This window comes from Leptodactylus fuscus, chromosome 9 (assembly GCF_031893055.1).
Source record: "Leptodactylus fuscus isolate aLepFus1 chromosome 9, aLepFus1.hap2, whole genome shotgun sequence".
Classification (NCBI taxonomy): Eukaryota; Metazoa; Chordata; class Amphibia; order Anura; family Leptodactylidae; genus Leptodactylus; species Leptodactylus fuscus.
The window spans coordinates 35,624,301-35,643,703 of NC_134273.1; positions in this window are offsets into that span (position 1 = coordinate 35,624,301).

Consider the following 19,403-nt stretch of genomic DNA (forward strand, 5'->3'; position numbering starts at 1 on the left):
GTTGCATTGAATATTGTTTTGCACTGGATACTTAAAACTATATGGAAAACCTATACTTATAAGCCCAGAATTGGGGAGCTCATGGTAATCCTTGCTATGGGCCCCCTTTGTACTATGTATGCCACTGCTCATTTGTTAGCTACGACAGAGTATATCAGGGTCGAAAATCAAATGAAGTATCACACGACTACTTATTGGGTTTGGCAGGAATCCGTGGGGGCCCAACAGGTAGCCCTTGCATGGATCATCTTCCGGGGCCACTGTAAAATAAACTGCATGGAGCTGGAAGAAGTTGGCTCTGTGCCCTGTATAGTAGTCGGCAGTGGCGGAGCCCTGTAGCGAACTTTTGACATGGGCATTCCCCCAGAGTATAACAATCGGAGACCAAGGGGAGGATACAAACATAACACTGTTACTTACCTCTCCTGGGCTCTGACGCACTCCCTGCTGATGTCAGCCATCATCAGTGATGATGATTTTTCCTTTTTTGTAATGTGTAAGCACTGCAGTTCCTTGGATACCTGTAAGTATTCTTTCTATGTATTCCATGTATGTAAAGCTTGTCCTATACTCTATAGCTGACACTTACTTAGAGTGTCAGCTTTTCAGTTCACCCCAGTTTCTATTTGTTTAGGGATAACATCTTAGACGCTGCACACTTCATGTATTACAGGTTAGTACATCCAGTGTTCTGCATAAACAATGCATTTTTTCTTGGAAGAATCTAGTCATCCTTCACAAGACAAAAATCTTAAAGGGGTATTCCCATGACGCTTGTTCACTAACCTGCAGGCTGTTGTGCTCTCTTCACTTCCTGCTTTTCTCGGCACATAGGTGGGCGGGGTTTCACTTGCACGGGATTGGTTGTAAATGAATTACCACAGTGTGAAGCTGATGTAGAGGCTGATGTAGCAGAGCTGGATTTGAGTCAGTTTGCATTACGTACAGAGGTAACGGACTCCCTAGCTCAGCCCTTATCAGCCAAATTCAATTAAACCGACTGATAAGAGCTCAGAAATCCTGGAGCTCTATCTATGAAGCTCTGCTACTTATCAGGCACAAACAGCTCAGAACTGCTTCCAGTTCTGCTTGATATCAAACTACCTACAGTGCATTGCAGGGGACATTATTCAGAGCACCATTGCACCTTTAGCTAGTTCTGAGGAGTCACTATTTCCTTGAGAAAGTCATGTGCAGAAATATGCTTGAACGCTCACGTGCAATGGGGCATACCAGTCCCTCCATGGATTCTATATTCAGGTTTGACAAGCTGAACCTCTGATGTGCCCCAGTGTACGTCAGCCTCATTTGCATATTTCTAAAAAAGCATTTTTAAAGGAAATGGTGTATCTATTGAACTATGTAAAGGCATGATGGTGCTCAGCATAATGTCACCTACAATGCACTGTGATTGGTTTGATTTGGCTTCATGGTGACACATTCCCTTTAAAGGGGTTGCCTTATTATAGACACTTATCTCCTATCCACAGGAGACCAGTATAATCTGTGGCAGTCCCTTAGAAATAAATGGAGTAGTGGGCACACTTGTATACCACCACTCTATTCAGATGGAGCAGTGGTTAGACCCCAGTGTTCAGATCACTGAACACTTTTCTATAAGTAGGGGTTAAAAGTATACAGTCGGAAACCCCTTTTAATATTATTAAATTTTTCTGATTTTTATGAAACATTAAATCAACACAAGTAATGTAAAAACCTTAACAAACAAAGGGCTACAGCCATGGATAAAGCCGATTCATATTTGTGTTAGGGTTTCTGTTCCAGGAGTCCGCTTGTGTTATAAAGATCCCTGTATTGCGACATCACTGTGTGCATCATTCTGGTAATGTGACATCACTGTGTGTATTATCCCAGTACTGCGACATCACTGTGTGTATCATTCTGGTAATGTGACATCACTGTGTGTATTATCCCAGTACTGTGACATCACTGTGTATATTATTCCAGTACTGTGACATCACTGTGTGTATCATTCTTGTAATGTGACATCATTGTGTATATTATCCTAGTACTGTGACATCACTGTGTATTATTCCTGTACTGTGACATCACTGTGTACATTATCCCTGTACTGTGACATCACTGCTTGTATTATCCCTGTACTGTGACATCACTGTGTATTATCCCTGTACTGTGACATCACTGTGTATTATCCCTGTACTGTGACATCACTGTGTATTATCCCAGTACTGTGACATCACTGTGTATATTATCCCAGTACTGTGACATCACTGTGTATTATCCCTGTACTGTGACATCACTGCTTGTATTATCCCTGTACTGTGACATCACTGTGTGTATTATCCCTGTACTGTGACATCACTGTGTGTATTATTCCAGTACTGTTGAGAGAAGTTTAAAAAGGGTGACCTGGCGCCCGTCTGGTGGAAATAGTAGACTCCATTCAGGAGCCCACCGGGCTCCAGTACTGTGACATCAGTGTGTGTATCATTCTGGTAATGTGACATCATTGTGTATATCATCCCTGTACTGTGATATCACTGTGTATATTATTCCTGTACTGTGACATCACTATGTGTATTATCCCTGTACTGTGACATCACTCTGTGCATCATTCTGGTAATGTGACATCATTGTGTATATCATCCCTCTACTGTGATATCACTGTGTATATTATCCCTGTACTGTAACATCACTGTGCGTATTATCCCTGTACTGTGACATCACTGTGTGTATTATCACTGTACTGTGACATCACTATGTACATTATCCCTGTACTGTGACATCACTGTGTGTATTATCCCTGTACTGTGACATCACTGTGTGTATTATCTCTGTACTGTGACATCACTGTGTGTATTATCACTGTACTGTGACATCACTATGTACATTATCCCTGTACTGTGACATCACTGTGTGTATTATCCCTGTACTGTGACATCACTGTGTGTATTATCTCTGTACTGTGACATCACTGTGTGTATTATCCCTGTACTGTGACATCACTGTGTGTATTATCCCTGTACTGTGACATCACTGTGTGTATTATCTCTGTACTGTGACATCACTGTGTGTATTATCCCTGTACTGTGACATCACTGTGTGTATTATCCCTGTACTGTGACATCACTGTGTGTATTATCCCTGTACTGTGACATCACTGTATACATTATTCCAGTACTGTGCCATATTTTTTACTGTGACATTACTGTGATTATGATCCCTTCCTCCCTATAAGTTATACATTTGGCTGCTGCAGATGGGCCACTTGCGCCTTGACTTGTATGCCCCTTTGATTTGCCCTACGCTGTGATAACATGTAATTGTTGTATATTTGTTTGACTGTAACAAGGACTTCAAACGTCTCCGGCCTCCAGGGCGACTCGCTCTTTGTAATAAGCTCCCGTTGTTACTGGTATCTGTAAAGCAGAATCATTGTGGCTACTGGTTATTTTAGACATAATGTCTTGTCTTCCTGCTGCTATGCAGCCTCGCTGTCATGTACTTTGTAATCTCATCATTTGTTAAATAATAACTACCGTGAATGGAACTCGATTTTTAATAGCATTATCTTGGCTAACCTTGGTCTTCAAGGACGTATATAACACAGTATAAAGAGGCACTATACACTGTGAAAATGTCTCCTCCAAGGCTGCAGTATGGAAATGTCATTGTGATTAAACCATTTAGTTATCTTCTATTAAGTCTGCTTGAAACAACAAAAAAGTCAGATACATTATGCTGAAATATTACGTGTTATAGTTTTTTTTTCATTTTCTGAAGTTGACAGACGTAGATGGGTTGTATACTTCTGTATTTGAACTCAGGGACATTACTAGGAAACTCTACAGTGATAGCAGTCACATCTGAGCCTCGGTAGGAGCTCAAATAGTCTTCTGCTACATAAGAACACACCAATATTATAAATTGTGTATGGTAGGTAGAAGGCCCTGGTATAGATTTTGCATCGGACTCCAGGGGTTTTAATTGCATGCCGATTACCCATTGAGTATATACATCCAGGTGTCAGGCTTCTATCTGTGCATGTAGTGATACTTTCAGGAATCTAAAATATGCTTCTCCTTCTCCAGCCAGCATTTACTAGTCTTCTCTGTGCAGCACTGCAGGGGGAGAGAATGTGCGACATTTGCCACATGGCTCTTGCTTTAACGTTGCTTTGCCTACCAGTCAATCTTTGGCTGGGTCTGTCCAGCATACAATACAGGGCTGAGGCAGGATATTTCAACCTGACACTTTCCTTACTCAGCTCCCTGTGATTGTCTTAGTTTTATAGGCTCTTTTTCTTGCTGATTTGGCTTAATCTATGACCTCCTGTACCTGACTATAGTTTGGACTCTGATATTCCTCTGATTTTGTCTTGGCTATACCCATTTTCTCCTAGTTTTGACCCCAACTTGTGCATGGGTTTCCAGTTTGCTCCTTAGCCTTCAAGTGCACCAGTGGCCTGAGGCTGTAACCTGGGTTCTGAGCAGTCAACTCCATCCGACCTCGCAGTGAGCTTTGGGGAATATGTGATGACGTTAGAGTCCACAAACAAAAGTAGTCTTGGATTATAGGTAGTTTGTCTGCAGCTCCTGTAAATTACCTTAAGTGCCAATTCCTTAATAAGTACATCCTTGAAGAGTTTGTAGCTGCATGAGATCATAATAATAGGCTAATATAAAAGCTAGTATATCAGTCTCAGTGACAGAGGAAATCAGCAAAAAAATAAAAATAAATGTGTATTAATGCCCCCAAAATGTCTGTGTGAATATAAGAAACTTTGTATTGTAGTGGAAAGTGATCCTATCTGCTGAATTCACTGCTCAGCCTCATGGTCAGTGAAGACAGGCTAGAGCTCACACACAGATCTTGTAGACATAGAAGTCTATGGAGAAAAGAGAGAGGGGAGAAGCCCATTGAGTGAGAAACAAGCACAGACGGATGTTGTCCAAGGCCCGGTTCACATCTGCATTCGGTATTCCGTTCGGGGAGTTCGCTTGGGGACCCCCGGAATGGAAACCTATACACATTAAAAACCAGTTAGCTAAGGAACCACATGGACCACATAGACTATAATGTGGTCCATGTGATTTCCGCTCGGTCTTAGGAGAGATGCTGATATGAGGAGACAGAAGTGAAAGTGAAGATCAATGGACAGAGATAATTTTTCTGTGCCATGTAGATATAAGTCTTTGTGTTCTCTTCCCAGTGGTGTTTTCTCACATTAATGTTTTTTGATATTCTATTTATTGTGGATTATTGGTAGTATTAAGAAACATTTCACATATTTCTACATAAGGTACTTTGGGTCTGTTTGCTGCATTAGTTTAATCAATTCTATGTTTATATGTTTAAGGTCCCCATATGTGTTATAACTAAGGCTATTTTGTAGGTTCTGTATTTGTCACACAATGTCTGCATTGTGAAACTACGTATGAAAGCAAAATCTGACACTTTCCTACCCCCAAACTTTTTTTTTCCTAAATTCCTTCAACTTAAAATGGAAAACCAGTGACAATAATCATCAATTTATGCCTATGCATTTTTATATGGCTGAAGCCTTCCATTGGAGCTGTATGACATATATCACTGATGGAAGGCACAAGTAAATATATAGATCATTTGCTATTGACATCAAGTACCTTGTAATTTGTTTAATTAATATTGGATTCGGGGACGGAAACCCCGAACGAAATCTGGGCATAGGTGTGAACCATTAACGAAGATGTGGCCATGTTTGCCTATACCATCTCCATTATGCACTATGGGAATTATGATTCTGGTTCTCAGAATTCCTGGATTATCTGATGTTACTAGATTTTACTACTTATGGCCCTGTTATTATACTGTATTCTGAATATATCTTGATTTGTTATGTAAGTAGTAAATATGGGAAAATGCTTACTAATGGAATCAGTGCCTATATATAGAAATATATATCATAATAGAAAAAGTACCCATTAGCTAAGTGATCATTACTCTTAGATAAATAGGGATCGATAATCCCTCTGTCAACCAGTGTGATTTTTATGACATCATAAACCATTGTTATATAAAATGACAGCTGGGGTGTTGCAGTAGAAGCATAAATCCCATAAATCTGACTTTTGACAAACAGCGCACAATGCTGGACACTAATTCTTCCTGACTGATAGGAATCAGTGTGCTTAAAAAACAATACACTCACATTGAATGAGTACCTAGGGAATAGCAAACCTTCCCTATCACTGCCAATAGCGGAATCTGAACTTCCTTTGGCGAGGGATGAATATGGGTTAGTCTGGTTAAAGGTCATTTATTTAGAAATAATAATAATAGTATTATTATTATTATTATTATTATTATTATTAATAATAATAATAATAATAATAATAATAATAATCATATTATATTAAGATATTGATAAATATATTGCAATGTAAGAAACATGAAACCTATGGCCAATTTGCTGGACCTACAAGGTCACTGTAAATAATCTTTTCCTTAGATGTACCAGTATTGAGTATCCATAATGATTCCTTTGGTTGAGGCTGTATTAGAGGGGTTGTCTCATCCCATACACTCCCTAAGTTTCCCAAACCGGTTCGCCTATGTCTCCTCCTGACCTCACCGGCAAACAGCTGATTTTACTGAGGATGGTGCCATCTTTTTTTAAATATAAATTCTTTATTTATATTCAATAATACGAACAGACGGACAATATAAAAGTACAGAAAGGGGCCCGGGACAACAAGGGCCGGTAACTATCTGAAATAAATGGAGAACTACAATATATCACAATGTGACGCTACAGTGAAAGTAATATAAGGAGACATTGGCATAGTGGTTGAGAAAGAAAAGAAAAGTGAAGGAGAAGGTTGTGGCAGAGGTTGGCCTGACGAAGACGCCGCGAAGCCGGGACAGCGTTGAAACGTTTTTGTGGTTCTTTACCACTGTCTATCCAGACAGGTGGTCACGGTGCTGAGTTGCGGCTTATATCCATACCCTCGAAGGATCTCAGCCCCCCTGAGGGGCCACTTATTACTCAGTTTGGCGTTCAGCCGAGGCGAGGGTTTATTTTTTCCCCTTCTCCTCTACAACATAAGAAGATACCAGTATTATGGATAGAACATGGTAAGAGTTAGCCCCATTACAAGCGCAAGAGTTTCCAGTTATGCCTTTGACTGTTTTGTAACACTAATGTATTGCAACAGCTTTGTGACAGCTACCTGTACAGAGTGTGACTGACAGTAGATTGATGGATGTGAGGCCACATGTATGTATACGAGTATGTAATGATTTCAGAGCTGGTGAGAACAGGGAGAGTCAAGAATACTCATGTAGGGTGGGTAACCATTGAAGAGGGTGAGGTACCACCAGATTAAGGTGATGGTTTTGTGCTGTGTCCATAGAGTTTAGTGCAGAGGGATAGGGTAGGGTCAGCTGAAAGACAATGGAAGAGGTTGCATTGAGGAGAATGATACCTTACTGCACCATAGTTAGCTAGTAAGGAAGGGGAGATGAGGAACACTCTTTATTACAGTGTGCCACCCCAGGGTTTTAAATAAGAGTAGCCTGGGCTACAGTCTTGTGTATGTCCTGGGAGGAGGAGACCGGCCAACATGTCCCAAGGGTGAAGGGGTCTACCAGTAAGAGGTGAATTGTAGTGTTGGTCAAAAATAGTCTGCTTACCCATCTGTGTGGGACTGTGCCATAATGAAAGAGAAATGTAGCCTGTGAAGTGCACAACACTGCAGAGAGAGTAAGAGAGTTCACTTGTAATCAGACCATTGCAGAGATGACCACAAGAGAGAGCTCTGACCAGCAATCCAGTATTAACAGAGACTGAGCTATTGAGATAAAGCTGGACTGCCGAGCTAGAAACCTAACAGTTGGTGCTGGTGCCAGCTCTATGTTTCAGGTGTCAGTACATTATGACTGATGTTTCAGCAAAGTGTCACAAGTCCAAGCCAACTGTTGCCTCTTGCAAGAGCAACATTCTAGTTGCATCATCTGACAACACTATAACCATCAAGCTTGTTGTCTCCTCGTGATGCAAGTTCTACAGTTCTCCAATTCACATTTGTGTCTCCTATCCCAAAATATCTCACTATGCAATGCTTTGTTCACTTTTGTTTCCACTAACCGTATCAATTGTGAGAAGGTGATGGGCAGAGTACTTGAATCATGCTATATCTCCCCCAGGTTTTTAACTTGTGTGTGGTCCAGTGCAGGTCTTGAGTAGGCCTCAGCCCCAGGTGTGAGTCCTTGGCTCATTACTGGGCCAGAAAAAGTCTGCAGATCCTCCATTCTAATGCAGATCCGGGGAGAGAGAGGAGGCGTCTGGATCTGTCCTGTAACCCTGAGTCTGTTGAGACAAAGTTGTGTTTCTTTTTTCGTGTGGCTGGTAGTAAACCACATGCATAATTAGGTCAACATTTCTGTTTAGATAGTCGCTCGGATGAGCAGGATTTTGTTTTGGTTTTGGCTGAAGTTAAGGCTGTGTTTCATTTTGCTCATTTTCTTCCTGTAGTGAAGGTTTTAAAAATAGCCAAAATATGTTAATTATTCCGTGTCTAATAAATTATTCAGAACATAAATAGGAGAGTAACCCTGTTAAAAAGACATATTAAAAAGTATTTCTTTATTGCAAAATTAGGTCAAAACATGACCCCCAACAAAGCAAACCGAACCAAAAAAGGATTAATTACTCATCAATAAAGAGCTAGTGTAATAGAGGCCACCACACATATTAGGAGGTGAGTATATTAGTGTGGAGCCACCAGACTGCAACATCAACTTGCTAAGTGTATATGCATACTAACGCGTTTCAATGCCGGTAAATGGCCACTAAGACTGGCATATCATCAGAGGTTTTCTGTGCTAGAGACACTAGGAGATCTACACTATATTCCTGGTACTATGATTTCTAATGATTAGGATTGTACAAACGATTCCTTCGCTCCCCCACTGTGCCATGTACTGGCATTGATACATGGCCTCACTCACGAGTGGCATATTGTTCACAAAAACAAAAATAACGTAAAAAAATTTGAGTTTAAGTAGTCCAAAGATAACAGGAGAGCTAAACTTTAGAGCAGTATTCCTATTTCATGTATTTCACAACCACGTCATAAATGTCTGACAGGTCAAGGTCATGTGACCCCTGCTCAGCACCTCGTTGTAGCCAGAGGGTGATGCATTTGGCAGACTTAGTGGAGACACTCACCATTAAAGTCTTTAGTTTGTTAAACAGGGATCATAAAGCCATATTTTCCTGATAAGTAAGGGTCCCAGAAGTGGAACCACTATCCACCAGACATTTATATTAGAGCAATGACATGCAATACCTCTTTAACCCCTTCATAACCCATAACTTTTTTTTTTTTTTTTTACTTTTCATTCATAGAGCTGTATGAGGACTTAATTCTTGTCGGACAACTTGTACTTTGGAACTTTGCAGGTCCCGGGGCCTTAGTGGTAGACCCCGGTACTTCGAGCCCACACTGGTACCGGGGTCTACCACTAAGGCCCCAGGAACTGCGGTTTTCACCGCACATCTACACTGCTAGAATCTTTATTAATTTATCCTCCTGATGATCCACTAAGGTGGTGAAACGCGTAGAGGGAAGTGAAACTATCTAGTGATTAGAATCTGCGCCCTAAGCTATAACATATAGGCAGGCTGTAAGCACGGCTGCAAGCAACTTACATCGGTCTTTGTTGACTAGTAGGAGCAGTGCTATACGGTGGCCGACCGGTAAACAGTATACAATACCCCCTAGCTACTTTGCCTCACTAGTAATTAACCAGCAGTTACACTGGTGCCTAAGCTACAGCCAGTATTATTGGGTGCAGGTAGCGGTTCATACAACTCTTAGGACTGCCAGTGGTTTAGATAGGAATACACTCGGATATACAGATAGAGTGCAGACTGAGGACAGAGCCACTGCGATGATACAGTAACCAGTAGAGGTTGTGTGCCTCATTGTTTAGGCTTTATTTATTTTGAATAAAAAGATACACTTAGTTGGATTGAATATATCAGAGAACCTAACTAGTGAAGCAAGTTTCAATCTTAATGTGTGGACAAGAGAGTATGTGGTTTTAATGGTTACTATTAAAAGTTATGTTTTAGTTATTTAATGGTCTATTAGTTTGGGAGTCCGCTGTGTGTTTATTAATATTAGACAGATCCCAGTACCCTGTGAGTGTGAGTGGCAGGATTGACCGAGGTAGTAGTAGCCATAATGTACTGCGATCAGTAAGGTCATTGCTGCCAATTCTTCGGTGTATTCAGCGGAGACCTGGCAGCTATGATGGCGGCTCAGCATGTTTAAAGACCCGACATAGGAAAAGGATTAAAACATAACTAAACTTTCAAACAACTTTAGATTTTTTGGCAGTATTTGTGTAATTATACATTATGTAATATACTTTATTAACAATGTTTGGCTCCTTTCTGTAAAGTCCTACAATTCTTTATGTTTTCCTTTGTTTTTGTATTGAGATCTGTCCCCTGTTTCTCAAGCTTGGTAACCATTTGGGGACTTTGTTCCCCATACCACTTGAAAAATGCAGAGAGAAAAGTTCTGCAAGCTGGACTTTTCTCTCCGCATTTTTCGGGCAAAAACCTGGCAGAAACACTGTGGACCCCATTTCAGCCTATGGGTTCTGGGGGTCTCCACAGGTAACCGCTTTCTAAACAGATTGGGTTTCCATTTTTTGGGTCCCCTAGTGGACCCAAAGAACAGAAACCCCAATGCAGGTGTGAACCTAGCATCACTATGTACAGTGTATTGCAGGGAATATAAGAGTAGGGGCCTTCATTTCAAACACATATATCTTGGGATACTATAGAATATAGAAACTTGCTTTTGGTGTCATATAAAAGAAGAGATTCTCATCTTTCATATGACATAGTTCTGAATTATTTCTATATAGCTGCTCCTGATCCCAACTGTGTTTTCAACGGCTGATATCTCTGGAAATAATATATGTAGAACTAGAACTTTAGTGTCATGCTAAAGATAAAAATCTCTTGAGGCAAGTTCCTACGCTTTATATTACCTGAAATATAACTGTTTGAATTGACCCTCATCCATCACAATTTTGTCATTACCCACAACTCCATAAACGTTACAAAGTGAGAAGCAGGTGGCCGGTCTCAATAGGGAAGCAAGGAAAAGAATAAAGAAGTGCAGGATTTCACAGAAAGGAGCCAAAATGTGTCAATAATGTATTTTACAAAATGTATTTATGACACAAACACTGCCAAAAAATCAGAACTTGTTAGAAAGTTTAGTTATACTGTAAGGCATAATGTGTATCCACCTATCCACTGGAAAACCTCCATCTATTTGACTGTTATGACGGGTGTAGTAGTAGATGACAACCTGGTCGGCCTGTACATAATATCACTTACTCTTCCTGCTTTCCAGCATTTTTCATAAGTACATTCCAGCATGTACACTATGTGATGTTGTGATGTTACAGCAGATTTGTGGGTTTGTTACAGATGACATTTTCCCTGAGGTCAGAAATAGTGAAGACATTATATTCACTTAAGTCTGAACAGTGAAACTTCTCGCTTAGAGTTATGAGGTATGTATTTCTACAATGGTCAGATGCCTTCACGTTAATTTATGTGGACGCCATGTCTTGTAAATCTTCGGTAAGAAGGCTTTGAGGACATCGTGAAGTCTTCTGATGTCAGGAAAAAAAGCCTTCAGGGATCGACATTTACGAAGACCGGTTCATTTGAAGACTCTTTGCAGTTAGATGTACTATATATATATTGGATGTAAATATATATAAATATATGTAAAATAAAACCTGAAATCAGAGCAGTGACAAAGGTCACAATGATGGAGTAAAATTAAATATTTGTGGATTACTCACTCATGGGCCTGGTCGATCAAGACTGGCGTTTTCTATGCTAGTCTTGATAATCCTGCCAGAGATTGACAATAATTTATAACAAGGTGCAAATTCCCAGCCTCCCAGCGATATACTATCCTGTACTATGATCGATACTGCACAGTATGGCTGTGAGGCAGGGACTCCTAGCATCATAGATAACCAATACCAACATATAAGATGCAGGTCAGTAAATCCGGACAACACATGAACCAAGTTTAAAGGCTGAAACTTGGTTGTGTAAAGGTGACCTTACTCTCTCCTTTTCCTTCCTGACAGATTCTTCTACAGTCTTGTCCTTGTGTCTACTTGGAGGCGATACCTGTAATCCATTCAGCTGGCCCAGGTGACCAGAAGAGCACATTCATACATGCTGTCGCAAAAAGGTTTGCTGTGTTTCCCAGCACAGTCATAAGCAGATATTATGACGCAAGCTCATACACATGATAGGGCCATAGAAGGGCATTAACCCAGTAAAAGGACCCATACCTGCTCCAGTGAGTGAGGAGGAACTAGAGGAGCTGATCTCTATATACAGTGGGGCAAAAAAGTATTTAGTCAGTCACCAATAGTGCAAGTTACACCACTTAAAAAGATGAGAGGCGTCTGTAATTTACATCATAGGTAGACCTCAACTATGAGAGACAAAATGAGAAAACAAATCCAGAAAATCACATTGTCTGATTTTGTAAGAATTTATTTGCAAATTATGGTGGAAAATAAGTATTTGGTCAGTAACAAAATTTCATCTCAATACTTTGTTATATATCCTTTGTTGGCAATGACAGAGGTCAAACGTTTTCTGTAAGTCTTCACAAGGTTGGCACACACTGTTGTTGGTATGTTGGCCCATTCCTCCATGCAGATCTCCTCTAGAGCAGTGATGTTTTGGGGCTGTTGCTTGGCAACACGGACTTTCAACTCCCTCCAAAGGTTTTCTATAGGGTTGAGATCTGGAGACTGGCTAGGCCACTCCAGGACCTTGAAATGCTTCTTACAAAGCCACTCCTTCGTTGCCCTGGCGGTGTGCTTTGGATCATTGTCATGTTGAAAGACCCAGCCACGTTTCATCTTCAATGCCCTTGCTGATGGAAGGAGGTTTGCACTCAAAATCTCACGATACATGGCCCCATTCATTCTTTCATGTACCCGGATCAGTCGTCCTGGCCCCTTTTCAGAGAAACAGCCCCAAAGCATGATGTTTCCACCCCCATGCTTTACAGTAGGTATGGTGTTTGATGGATGCAACTCCGTATTCTTTTTCCTCCAAACACGAAAAGTTGTGTTTCTACCAAACAGTTCCAGTTTGGTTTCATCAGACCATAGGACATTCTCCCAATACTCTTCTGGATCATCCAAATGCTCTCTAGCAAACTTCAGATGGGCCCGGACATGTACAGGCTTAAGCAGTGGGACACGTCTGGCACTGCAGGATCTGAGTCCCTGGCGGCGTAGTGTGTTACTGATGGTAGGCTTTGTTACATTGGTCCCAGCTCTCTGCAGTTCATTCACTAGGTCCCCCCACGTGGTTCTGAGATTTTTGCTCACCGTTCTTGTGATCATTTTGACTCCACGGGGTGAGATTTTGCGTGGAGCCCCAGATCGAGGGAGATTATCAGTGGTCTTGTATGTCTTCCATTTTCTAATTATTGCTCCCACAGTTGATTTCTTCAATCCAAGCTGGTTGCCTATTGCAGATTCAGTCTTCCCAGCCTGGTGCAGGGCTACAATTTTGTTTCTGGTGTCCTTTGACAGCTCTTTGGTCTTCACCATAGTGGAGTTTGGAGTCTGACTGTTTGAGGGTGTGCACAGGTGTCTTTTATACTGATAACAAGTTTAAACAGGTGCCATTACTACAGGTAATGAGTGGAGGAAAGAGGAGACTCTTAAAGAAGAAGTTACAGGTCTGTGAGAGCCAGAAATCTTGATTGTTTGTAGGTGACCAAATACTTATTTTCCACCATAATTTGCAAATAAATTCTTACAAAATCAGACAATGTGATTTTTTGGATTTGTTTTCTCATTTTGTCTCTCATAGTTGAGGTCTACCTATGATGTAAATTACAGACGCCTCTCATCTTTTTAAGTGGTGGAACTTGCACTATTGGTGACTGACTAAATACTTATTTTCCCCACTGTATGACCTCCAGCATGCTGTGTATGTTTCTGGCAAAATTGTCAAAAAACAGACTCCATGAGGGTGGCAAGAGAGTGTGATATCCTACAGGGATACCTGTACTCACAACCCAGCACTGTGCAGCTCAATTGGAATTCACCAGATAGCTCTAGAATTAGCAGGTCCGCCATTGGTACCTTATTCTCCTCACAGATGAGACCAGGTTCACGATGAACACATTTCACAGATATGAAAGGGACTGGAAATGCTGTTAATATCATCCAGTCATATTCTGTGTTGCTGAAATTCATGCAGGTTGGATCTGCCCATGATATTAATTTTTTATTATCATTTTCAGGGTGGTATGAAGTACAATGGTGGTATGACGTACAAGGGTGGTATGAAGTACAATGATGGTATAAAGTAGAATGGTGGTATGACGTACCAGGGCGTGTGAGAAGGTGACAGGCAAAGTGCTGGAGTCACAGTATATCTTCCCCAGATTCCTGACATATGTGTGGTCCAGGGCGGATCTGGAGTCGGCCTCAGCACAGGTATAGATCCTGGGCTCATTATTGACCCATAAAAGGCCGTAGATCCTGCAGTTCATGGCAGATACTTGGAGGAGAGAAAGTGACTTGATCTGTCCTGACACAATGAGAACCTGGGTTAAGGGGATATCGTCACTCCTTAGGGAGAGACCACCATATAGGTGTGTGGAGTCTTATTAAGCCATATGCGCTCCACTGAGGGACCATAGGAAGAATATGCAAATCTCTCTTCCATGATGTAAATAGGAAGACAGTGCCTCACTCATGCAGCCCACTAGAGGGCACTCCCTTTAACATCATGTCCAACCTTCCCAGAGGTCTTTGCTGCAATGATGTGGGATTTTACCAAGTACAGTCTCTCAACCGAGGACAGCTTTTTCGATCTATTTGGATCTCTTCAGCTCGGCGTAGAGAAGACTGACTATGGCATATGGCTTAATAAGACTCCACACACCTACATGGTGGTCTCTCCCTAAGGAGTGACGATATCCCCTTAACGCTGTCTAGAAGCAACATATGAAGGTAAAGTAGTAGCTCACCAGATCCCCGTATGATGGTCCAATCTTCAGGGTGCACGGCTAGAAATTCCCGGACTCCTGGGGCAGACGTCAACTCGTGTATTGCAAAATATATACCAGTCCGCACTCCTGAGATGTCCTTTTTCTTAAAATTTAACTTTTATTCTCCATGTGTAAAATGGGTAATACATACAAACAACGTGACAGTGAAGACACAAAAAGTGTTTTTTTAAAAACCCATACTCTAGGTCTGGCCAACGCGTTTCTGGGTACGCTTTACCCCTTAGTCATAGCCTTCTGTTTCACTAACCTACTTGGTTTTTTAAATACACAGCTACACCTCTAATCACACCTGAACCACATCAAAAATTAGTTTCAGCTTGTCCAATATTGGAAGTCTATTGCTGTCTAGAAGCCTCTCACCTCTGCCAAGTCAGTCTTCTCTACGCCAGGCTGAAGAGATCCAAATAGATTGAAACAGTTGTCCTCAGCAGAGAGACTGTACTTGGTAAAATCCAACATCATTGCAGCAAAGGCCTCTGGGAAGGTCAGGCATGATGTTAAAGGGAGTGCCCTCTAGTGGGCTACATGACTGAGGCACTGTCTTTCTTATTTACATCATGGAAGACCGATATGCATATTCTTCCCACAATGAGAGCCTGGTGAGAGTCCCAGAGCTATTTTGTTTTGGTCGTGTAGTTGGTAGTAAGCTACACGTACAGTTAGCAATTTCTGTTTATTTAGCGTTCAGTCAAGCAACTTTTTCTATTGCCTTATTACCTGAGGTTAAGTCTGTATTTCATTTTGCTCATTTTGTGCCTGACGTAAAGGTTTATTTATTTTGATGTTTTGTTTTGTTTTTTTTTGTTTTTTTAATAAACCAGTTTTTGCTGCACATTTTGTGTCCCTGTCTTTACTGTTTAGGTCAGTACCACTGCTTCTACCGGGTTAATTTCCCCACATGTGGTATGCATTACTAGGGTGGTATGAAGTGCAATGGCGGAATGAAGTGTAAGGATGGTATGTAGTACAATGGTGGTATTGAAGTATAATGGTGGTATTCAGTACAATGGTGGTATGATGTATAATGGTGGTATGCAGTACAAGGGTGGTATGTAGTACAAGGGTGGTCAGTACAAGGTTGGTATGCAGTACAATGGTGGGATGACATACAGTGGTGGTATGACGTACAATGGTGGTATGACATACAGTGGTGGTATGACGTACAATGGTGGTATGAAGTACTATGGTAGTATGAAGTACAAGTGTGGTATGAGGTACAATGGTGGTATTGAAGTACAAGTGTGGTATGCAGTATAACCCTTCATTTCTGAGTGATGATGTTGGTTTCCAATAACCATTGATAAGTTATTTTGTCAATAAATTACACAAATTAAATCATTCAAGATCTTCAAGTCAAATCTTTTGTTCATTGAAATCCAATATTTATTTTAGGTTTTCCATTATTTTTTTTGAGCAGTGAAATGATAGGTGAAATAGAGCAAAGGTATATAGAGTACTGAATGTGTAAGTAATAACCATAAAGCAGGTCAAAAGTAACATAAAGTAAAGAACACCATGTACAGTAATAGAAACACATCATGACTATAGTCGGTGGATGCCTCAGCTGATGTTACATGAATTTCTGTAGTAAAGCAAATGATCAGCAGTTCCAGAAACAATATACTGTATATAGTACAATATACTTTATAGAGTACATTGGATCTATAACAAATAAAGATACCATAGAACTTCATGCTGTAGGAGCCTCAAATCATCAGTATAAAGTATATACATGATAAGGCTCCATTTACAACTGGTGCACATAACAAATACAGAGATAGAAGCCAACAAACAATATCCAACACCTATAAAAACAAAAAATAGACTTGTAATTAAACGAATTATATATTGATATATTCTAATAAAAATGAAACATTACAAATTAGCCAAAAGAGAATTTCAAAAGCAAAATATTGGATGAGCAGAGCATCATGATAAATAATTGGTACTATGCATAAAATGTAGAGATTCAATAAAGATGGTCAATACTTTTACATACAGTATATGGTTCTGGTATTGTTCTTGGCTTTATAGGTAGGTTTATAGGTGTTGAGTATTGCAGACCTTGTTGTTTTTAATGACAACTTTTGGCTCACAATATAACTTTAAAAAATAAATAAATAAATAAATAAAAAATAATAGCCAAATTTATATTCCCATACAGAGTTAAAGGGGGCCTTTCATGTCCTCATGAAAGTGCAGTTTTATATACCGCTAAAAAGCCAACAGTGCACTGAATTCAGCACCCTGTCAGCTTTTGCAGTATGTGCCCTGGTGGAGGAGATATTGGTGCATTTAGTTTCAGTATTGATCTCTCCCCACTGTCAGGGCGTCCCCCAAAGCTCAGCGTCATCGCAGGGTGGTAAAGAAACCCCCTTCTTGCTAGGGTACTTTCGGGCCAGTGATGACATTGAGCTGTGAGGAACGCCCTTGTGACAGTGGGGAGAGATCAGTGCCGAGACTAACAGCACTGATATCTCCTCCACCGGGGCACATATGGGAAAGCTGACAGTGCACTGACTCCAATGCACTGTTTACTTCCTAGCGGTATATAAAGCCGTATATTCATGAGGATATAAAAGGTCCTCTTTAAGGAATTTGTACATCCCCAATAAGTCCTTTTTTTCAGCCTACAGTCCAGTATACAGATACACCAAGAAACAGACAGCAAAATGAAATACCACCCACCACAGTATCAGAGGATCCCCGGGTGGGCCCTGGCTCTAATACAATAATGCTTCAGCAGAGGAAACCCAAATTTGAAGAGTACCATGATCTATTTCCATGGGTTATTAAAAGATGGGCTTCCAGAATCATTTATCTGATGGGCCCAAAGAACCTTAACCCGACACTGAATATACGTCATTCTCTGTCCATTAGTATCACATAATGCACTACTGGGTAGTATGTGGCTGCCTACTTGTATTGACTATAAGAAGATGGAAATGGTGCGGGATGTACACAAGCATTAACCATTTCATTTCATGTATATAGAAGACAGATTAGTTTTATTTTTGTATGATTTTAGTCTTGTCTGTAAGTTATTTTGTATTGGAGAACTCTTTTACGTATACATTGATATAATAGTATAATAACTCTAACTACACCTAAGATCTAAGGCAGGTTTAGTTTTCATTGTGCTGACATCTCACATTACTCTGTTTGTGCTTCCCTTGGCATATCTGTCCTTATGTTTGCTTACTTTTGTAGAATTTCGAGAATCGATACAATATTCCTAATTTATCAGCTTTTACAGTGTTCTTACATGTTTTTAGTGTGACCGTACATATTGGTAGGGCTAGGCCTGAAAAATATGTCCACTGGTACTAAATTCCAAGTAACGCTGTTATAATGTTGGTTCAGAGTTTTCTTGGAAAGTAACTATTTCAGCTGACAGTTCCCTGAACTTTGATCGAACATTTTGGAAACATTTTTTCTTCACCGTCTTCGGAGGTTTAGGAAGGTGTCTCCATATTATCAATATAGAACAATTTAGATTAGGGATGATAATGTAAGCTGTATATTTCTCATCAAAGATAGTATTTCACTGTTATAGATAAGGACTGAACACTGGAGAGTGATATATACTGCTGGTCAAAAGTCACTTTTGTTATCACAGTGGCAAAGTCTTATTTATTGTGCGTCTATGGAAATTTGCGGTTAGTTGAGAAGTCAACATCAATGTAATAGATTAGAAATCAAAATCGCGCACCCTTCGGATCAGTTACTGTATAGTGCAAATTGGGTGTAGCATCATTGGCGTAACTAGGAATAGTGGGACTCCGTAGCAAACTTTTGACATTGGGCCCTCCCCCCAATCGACCCATGCCAAAGACCCCGACTGACCGCGCCCCTCCACCCCCTCATTACTGCAGGCACTATTATGCCCCATAGTGGCCCCTGCACACAGTATTATTTCCCATTGTGGCCCCTGCACACAGTATTATGCCCAATTGTGGCCCCTGCACACAGAATTATTTCCCATTGTGGCCCCTGCACACAGTATTATGCCCAATTGTGGCCCCTGCACACAGTATTATTTCCCATTGTGGCCCCTGCACACAGTATTATGCCCAATTGTGGCCCCTGCACACAGAATTATTTCCCATTGTGGCCCCTGCACACAGTATTATGCCCAATTGTGGCCCCTGCACACAGTATTATTTCCCATTGTGGCCCCTGCACACAGTATTATGCCCAATTGTGGCCCCTGCACACAGTATTATTTCCCATTGTGGCCCCTGCACACAGTATTATGCCCAATTGTGGCCC